This window comes from Macaca mulatta, chromosome 12 (genome assembly GCF_049350105.2).
Source record: "Macaca mulatta isolate MMU2019108-1 chromosome 12, T2T-MMU8v2.0, whole genome shotgun sequence".
NCBI lineage: Eukaryota > Metazoa > Chordata > Mammalia > Primates > Cercopithecidae > Macaca > Macaca mulatta.
This window is the reverse complement of record NC_133417.1, coordinates 129,109,358-129,117,676: the sequence shown is the minus strand read 5'-3', so window position 1 is coordinate 129,117,676 and position 8,319 is coordinate 129,109,358. Positions and strand designations below refer to the sequence as shown.

Below are 8,319 nucleotides of genomic sequence, written 5' to 3'. Positions count from 1 at the left end.
TATATGTATAGTTTTATTAAGACAAAAACTGACAGTGTAGTATGAAGTTTACATTTAAACAAAGTTTACACAGAAATCTAACACATGCCTAAAAGGATTTTACAATGTAGCTCTAGATGCAAGTCTAGATAATACCAAGAACTGATGGATCTGGCCGGGCGCGGTGGCTCAAGCCTGTAATCCCAGCACTTTGGGAGGCCGAGACGGGCGGATCACGAGGTCAGGAGATCGAGACCATCCTGGCTAACATGGTGAAACCCCGTCTCTAAAAAAATACAAAGAAACTAGCCGGGCGAGGTGGCGGGCGCCTGTAGTCCCAGCTACTCGGGAGGCTGAGGCAGGAGAATGGTGTGAACCCGGGAGGCGGAGCTTGCAGTGAGCTGAGATCTGGCCACTGCACTCCAGCCTGGGTGACAGAGCAAGACTCCGTCTCCAAAAAAAAAAAAAAAAAAACTGATGGATCTCAGGACTCAAGACAGAGCATTTTGGGTATCAGTTACTTCTTAGGATTTCTTTAAAAAATTGTGTGTGTGTGTGTGTGTTTTAAAGTGAACCACTGCCCAATATGAAAGTTTAATCTTCTGAGACCAAGGCTTTTGAAATCACTAAACTCTTGGATCAATTCAGTGAAACTTGTGCTGTCAGTGACTGAACCCTGCCAACAATGATTTCAGAGTTCAACGCTCAAAAAAGGGAATGACTCCAAGAGTTCTCCCCACTAAGAGCATGGGTCCTTGTCTTCCCTACTGTCTTATCTCCTCTACCACCCTCTTCCTCTTTCCTAACACCTCAGCCAGTGGCTTGGATGAACAAGCTGATACTTATAACTTCATTACTGGAAGAGAAAGGGTCTTCTAATTTCAGGAGTTAGCACCTCTGAGACAGAATAATCTGCTTGTATACTCTCCAATAAAAGACCTTCCCTCCTCATCAATTTCCATCTCCAAAATGGCAACTTTGTTAACTTATGAACTGACTTAGTCCTTTGCAGGAACAGCAATAAGTTTAGGCAGGGAACACCTTGACTTATAGGTTTCAGACACTCACAGCTTTTAAACAGTCTCTCACAGTCCTTATTTATGGTGCCAATGACATTTTTTTTTTTTAAGGTAAAATATTCTGGACATAGAAGCAAATCATTAGTTGTCTGTTCTTTTCCATTGCTTCACCATTTCCCTATCAGGCCCCAAATGTTAATCAAAATGATGCTACCCATCCCCCCCCTCCCCATCCCTCCCTCCCCCAAATAATACACCAGTAATAGCCAAAGACTGCACACATGCTATGCTGTAAAAATGCAGAGTTACCACTATTGGGAAGAAGGCTGTGGGTTGTGGAGATGCTCTTTGAAGATCTACAGTATGTTTTTGCTCTCCCACACCCCCAATTCTGCAAGTTTTGTCCTTCATAGAAGGCCCTTTGCTTTTCTCAGCAAAGTGCAGAAAAGGTTGCCTTGAAACCCTTATCCCCTTTCCCCTCCACTGGGATGGGTGTGTCAACTATACAGCTTGAAATGGCTTTAAAGCACTTGGGCCGCTGCAGGGCACAGAAACTATACTGGCTCTCCAAAGGACATCTTCTCAAGCCACCTCTATGGTGTCGAGACAAGTAGAACCCCTTCCCTTCCCACTTGAAACCCACAGTCAGAGGTGACAGGGGTGGTACTCAGGAGTGTTAATTCTTATCATCTTTTTTGTCATCATCCTCCGAGGGGTAGGAATGCCACGTCAGCCTTTCCTCATAGAAGGATGTGACAACCTGTGGGCACTTGACATTGGCTGCCTTGGCAGGGACCAGGAAGCCTCATCAGAGTTTTTCCATTTCATCAGGAACATGAGCTCTCCACTGGAGTCTGTAGCTCCAATAATCCCCTCCGGCTCCTCGAGCAAAGCCTGGTGGCTTTTCTGACTCTTCTTTCTTCTTCTTTGGTTTGCTCTCCTCTCCCTTATCTTCAGAATCAGAATCAGCTCTGCGTTTGCCTCCCTCTGATTTCTCTATCTCATGTGCTGTTTTCTGTAACTGCAGAAACTCAGCAAGGAGGTCGGGGCAATCCAGGTTCTCTTCTGGCTCCCATGTGTTGTCCTCATCTGAGAAGCCCTACCACTTTAGGAGGTATTCCACTTTGCCCTTGACCACTCGACGGTCGAGAACTTCTTCCACCACGTATTCCTCTTCCTCCTCTTCTAGCACCTCCTCCACTTTCTTCTCGCTTTGTTTTTTCCCCATAGTGCCCGCCAGCTTTCTGGTGTAAAGGGTGACGCTGCTCAGAGCAGCGCCCAGGAGCCCGAGAGGAATCGGTGCTGCGCTACTGGTGCGTCGCGTGGGGTCGGCTGGGGGAGTGGCGCCCAGGAAGGCAGCAAGCCGGGTGGCCGCAGTGGAGCCCCTCACTGAAGCCCGGCAGGCCCGGGCAACGGCCCTCCCCTTGGCCGAACGAAAGAGCCTGGCACGCTGCGCTGCCCACCGCCGGCAGATAATCTATTTAAATCTTAATAAAAATTCCAAAGTCTTTGAGGAATATACAGGATTTCATAAGAAGGAAAAGTCCATCTTCCTGGGAAACTTCAGTTAATTAGAGATGACTCCTTACTGAGGTTGAGTGGGGATTGCCAGTTGGTTAAAGACCAGTTAGATCGATGGGTGAAGAGGCTCTGGGGGTTGTGTCAGTCATTCCAAGATGTATTCAACAGGAACCAAGCAAAATGGTGGAACAAGTCAACTGCTGAGGTAGGGTCCACATGGTTAGTACAGGAGGATAAAACGTTTGGAGGGAAAAAGAGAAGCCTTTCCCTGCTTCATCCTATTGACCTTTTGGCTAAAGAGACGTGATTGAAAAGGAAGTGGCTGATGCCCTAGGTGGAGAGGACAGTGAAAGCAGCTGGCTATGGTCTCACTTGGGTTGCATTGTCTGTGTCCTGGGTCCTTCCGTTTCCTTTTCTCTTTCCTTTTCTTTCTCCTTACTTTCCTCTTTCCTTTCTCTTTCTTTCCTTTCCTCTTTCCCTTCCCTTTCCTTCCCTCTTCTTTTCTTCCCTTCCTCTCCTCTTCCCCTCCCCTCCCCTTTCCTTTCCTTTCTGTTCACGTCCTCATTTTGGTAGAACACCTCCGATAAACTTCTCCTTTTTTTGAGATGGAGTCTCACTCTGTTGCCAGCCTGGAGTGCAATGGTGTAATCTCGGCTCACTGCATCCTCTGCCTCCCGGGTTCAAGAGATTCTCCTGCCTCAGTCTCCCGAGTAGCTGGGACTACAGGCGTCTGCCACCACGCCTGGCTATTGTTGTATTTTTAGTCGAGATGGGGTTTCACCATGTTGCCCAGAATGGCCTTGATCTCTTTTTTTTCTTTTTTCTTTTTTTTGAGACGGAGTCTCGCTCTGTCGCCCGGGCTGGAGTGCAGAGGCCGGATCTCGGCTCACTGCGAGCTCCGCCTCCCGAGTTCACGCCATTCTTCTGCCTCAGCCTCCCGAGTAGCTGGGATTACAGGCGCCCGCCACGTCGCCCGGCTACTTTTTGTATTTTTTAGTAAAGACGGTGTTTCACCGTGTTAGCCAGTATGGTCTCGATCTCCTGACCTCGTGATCCGCCCGTCTCGGCCTCCCAAAGTGCTGGGATTACAGGCTTGAGCCAGGTCTTGATCTCTTAACCTCGCGATCAGCCTGCCTTGGCCTCCCAAAGTGCTGGGATTACAGGCGTGAGCCATAGCGCCTGGCCTCCATAAACTTCTTAAGGAAGAATGCCTGGGAGATGATTACGTTTTTAGTCTGTGATATGGTTAAGCATTTTGTCCTCACCCAAATCTCATCTTGAATTATAATCCCCGTAATTCCCACATATCGAGGAAGAGACCAAGTGGAGGGAGGTAATTGGATCATGAAGGTGGTTTCCCCCATGCTGTTTTTGTGATAGTGAGTGAGTTCTCACGAGATCTGATGGCTTTATAAGGGGCCCTTTCTCCTTTGCTTGACGTTTCTCCTTCCTGCCACCTTGTGGAGAGAACCAGCTACAGGCAGTTCTTTATAATAGTATGAAAATGGACTAATAGTGGCCGGGCGCCGTGGCTCACGCCTGTAATCCCAGCACTTTGGGAGGCCGAGGAGGGTGGATCACCTGAGGTCAGGAGTTCGAGACCAGCCTGGCCAACATGGAGAAACCCTGTCTCTACTAAAAATACTAAATTAGTCAGGCATAGTGACGTGTGCCTGTAATCCCAGCTACTCGGGAGACTGAGGCAGGAGAATCTCTTGAACCTGGGAGGCAGAGGTTGCAGTGAGCCAAGATTGCACCATTGGCACTCCAGCCTGGGCAACAAGAGTGAAACTCCGTATATATGTATACGTATGCTATATATATACATATATACGTATATATGTGTATATATACTATATACATATATACGTATATATGTGTATATATACTATATACATATATACTCTATATATACATATGTGTGTGTGTATATATAGTGTTTGTGTGTGTGTGTGTATATATATATATTTGCTGTCAGCCTATGATTTTAGGTTGTGTTCCTTTGAGGCCAAGCCTGTATGGATGCAAAGTTGGTTACCTTTCTTTACAACTAGGCTGCTCTCTCCTTTTCCAAATGGCCTGGCGTTACTGCTTTTATTGTGTGAGCACCTGAGTCCAGAGAGGGCAGAGAAGGTAAAGGTGAAGGAGGGGGAGAAGAATTCCCAGTATGCATTGTTATTCTTTTCCAATCAAAGTACTAAATTCTTTACCTGGATTATTTTATGTAATCCTTTAAATAACTCCTTGAGGTAGGAATTTATTTTTATTCCCATTTTATAGGTGAAAAAATGGTCCTCAAATTCTGCTTTTTCCCTTTCCCAAACACATCCTTTTATTGCCTGCCCAGGGATTCTGGGCTCCCAGAGGTGGCCAAAAGGAGGGGCTAAGGAACACGTTCATGCCAGCCTAGGGTAGAAAGAGCTTGGACTTTGGACTCAGACTTATCTTGGTTTGAATTCCAGTGCTGCTACTCACTGGCTATGTTAACACTTGCAAGTTATGCAAACATTGTGGACATTCACAGGTTTTATTTTCTGTAAAATCAAAACCAGTGTGCAATAATATAATGTATGCAAAGATTAAGACATGTAAAGTAGCTAGCCCGGTATCCTCGGTGGATAATAAATATTGGTTTCTTTCTGCTTCCTTCTTTCAACTGGAGATGATGGAGATGAACTGGAGCTTGAAGCTGCCTTGTGGAAGGAGATGGAGGAGAAGGAGCCTTTGTGGGAAGTGACCGGGAAGGCAAAGCTCACCCTGCAGTGGCGAGTTGCCATGTCTATAGACTGGTTGTTGCATCCTGAGTTCCTGGTTCACGGCCTAAAAAGAATGTAGGGTGAGGCTGGGCACAGTGGCTCACACCAGTACTCCCAAACTTTGGGAAGCTGAGGTGGGAGGATTGCTTGAGTACAGGAGTTTGAGACCAGCATGAGCAACACAATGAGATGTCATCTCTACAAAAAATACAAAAATTAGCCCGGTGTGATGGTGCATGCCTATAGCTCCACCTTCTCAGGAAGCTGAGGCAGGAGGATCGCTTGAGCCTGGGAGACTAAGGCTGCAGTGAGCAAGATCATGCCACTGCACTCCAGCCTGGGTGATGAAGTGAGACCCTGTCCCAAAAAAGAAAAGAAAAAAAGACTGTAAGGTGTTTTTCCAAAAGGCTAGTACTGGGCAGTGCCAGTCAGTTCTCTGACCCAGCCCTTAGAATACTTGTTACCCCTAGTTTCCTGGAAGAGGGAACTATAAAGACTGAATGAGCAGGGTGGGAGGTGTGGGTGAGGCCCCACTCTCCAGGGGTGGCCAGGATGCCTCAGCATGGTGGACACCCTCCAATGGAGCTGCGGGGCTGAGAATCAAGGTCCAGAAAGGAAGAGTATCTGGAACCCAGGAACATTCCTCAGAGGGATCTTTTTTTTTTTTTCTCTTTTTTTGAGATGGAGTCTCACTCTGTCGCCCAGGCTGGAGTACAGTGGTGTGATCTTGCCTCGCTTCACCCTCTGCCTCCCAGGTTTGAGCGATTTTCCTGCCTCAGCCTCCCGAGTAGCTGGGACTACAGGTATTTTGTATTTTTAGTAGAGGCGGGGCAGAGTGAGACTCTGTCTCAAAAAAAAAAAAAAAAAAGAAAAAGAAATGTTTGGAAAGACATCAACAAAATATACTTACAGAATTAATGAATGAAGTTTCTAAGAACTTCATTCCTAACCCTGGTGCATAAAGACCATTTTCCCACATAATGCCTTCAATTTTCTCTAGGTCAGAAGATGGGGAAAAGCTCTTACTGGTAGCTATTACTCAAAATGAACACAGGAGGTCTCCACTGCCATGCCTTGGCCTAAAATGATCTTAGTTTTCCTTGGAAGTCATCTGCATCTGCCTCTCATAAGACTGTTAACTTAGTCCTTAAGGTTCAGAACAAAAATAGAAAATGTTTATGTGGGCTGGGCGCAGTGGCTCACACCTGTAATCCCAGCACTTTGGGAGGCTGAGGCGGGCGAATCACGTGAGGTCAGGAGTTTGAGACCAGCCTGACCAACATGGTGAAACCCCGTCTCTACTAAAAATAGAAAATCAGCGTGGTGGTGCTTGCCTGTAATCCCAGCTACTTGGGAGGCTGAGGCAGGAGAATTGCTTGAACCCGGGAGGCGGAGGTTGCAGTGAGCCAAGATTGCGCCATTGCACTCCAGCCTGGGCAACAAGAGTGAAACTCTGTCTCGGTGGGGGAAGCGGGGGGCGGAAAAAGAAAACATTTATGTGCTGCTCTGGTAGATTCATTTTGACCAGATATCCAACTCTGAGCATTCAGGCTCTGATTTTGCCTGAAAGTGTAAGTTTTATGCCAGAGAACCATCTAGGCAAATGTTCAGTGATGACTAAATGGGAGAGATGGAAAATGTAAGACATTCCCAGTCACCTCCCAAGGAAAACGATTTCCTGTGTTGCACAGGGAGGCTCAGGTAAGCAAGCACCCCACTGCTATGGCCTGGGGGAAGGGGGACACCATTTGAAAAAGGATTCAAAGAGAAAAAAATGAGACTGGGCGTGGCGGCTCATGCCTGTAATCCCGGCACTTAGAGAGGCCGAGGCAGGAAGATCACTTGAGCCCAGGAATTTGAGACCAGCCTGGGCAACATGGTGAGGCTCTGTCTTCACAAAAAATAGAAAACTTAGCTGGGCGTTGTGGTGTACGCCTGTGGTTTCAGCTACTTGGGGGGCTGAGTTGGGAGGACCCTTTCAGTGCAGGAAGTTGAGGCTGTGGTGAGATATATAATTGCACCATTCACTCCAGCCTGGGTGACAGAGAACCTGTCTCAAAAGAGAGAGACAGACAGAGAGAGGGAGGCACAGGGCTGTGTTCACGAGTTCTTTACCGATGAGGACTGATGAGGTTTGGGTGCTATTCTGCTCAATAAGCTAAAAGAAACAGGATGTTTTCTAATAAAATTCCATCTCTGTATCAGAGCCCAGCAGGCCTGCCTCACCTGGATCTCCTCTCACCTGCTGCTGCCTCGATTCAGTCTCAGGCACTCTCTGTCTCTCCCATGCCCTTCACCTGGTTGGTCTCCTTTCAGGCTTCAGGGTAAATGTTTCTTCCTCAAAGAATCTCTCCCAGAATCCCCCCATCTCAGTAGATTTCCCCATTATTCTCTATCACTGGCCCCTGGTTTTATCCATCAAAGAACTTTCATTATTTTTATTTTATTTTATTTTTTGAGACAGAGTCTTGCTGTTGTCGCCCAGCCTGGAATGTAATGGCACAATCTCGGCTCACTGCAACCTCTACCTCCCGGGTTCAAGCAATTCTCCTGCCTCAGGCTCCCGAATAGTTGGGATTACAGGTGTGTGCCACCACGCCTGGTTAAGTTTTGTATAAACTCACCTAGGGCAGGGGTACCATCTGTTTCAGATGCATCCTGTTGAAAGGATGCACCACTGGTGCGTCCTGTTGAAAGGAAAACTTCAGCTGAATTAAATTTAAAGGAGTTTAATTGAGCAATGAATGCTTCGTGAATCGGGCAGCCCCCAGAATCACAGCCGATTCACGGAGACTCCAGGGTTGCCTTATGGTCAGAACGAATTTAGAGACAAAAAAAGGAAGCGATGAACAGACATGGGCAGTGAGGTACAGAAACAGCTGGATTGGTTACAGGTTGGCATTTGCCTTATTTGAACACGGTTTGAATACTCAGCAGTCTGTGAGTGGGTTGAAGTATGGCCACTGGGGTTGACTCAGGTGTTGTTACCGGTGCATGCTCCCAAATGAGGTTTTCAATCTTGCCCGCCTATTAAGCCAGGTTGC

General features: G+C 47.2%; 1 pseudogene; it reads right to left on the bottom strand.

Moving 5' to 3' along the window:
* Window positions 1-532: 532 nt before the first annotated feature.
* LOC706817 (chromobox protein homolog 1 pseudogene) lies at window positions 533-2,462 on the bottom strand (annotated as a pseudogene).
* Window positions 2,463-8,319: the final 5,857 nt, after the last annotated feature.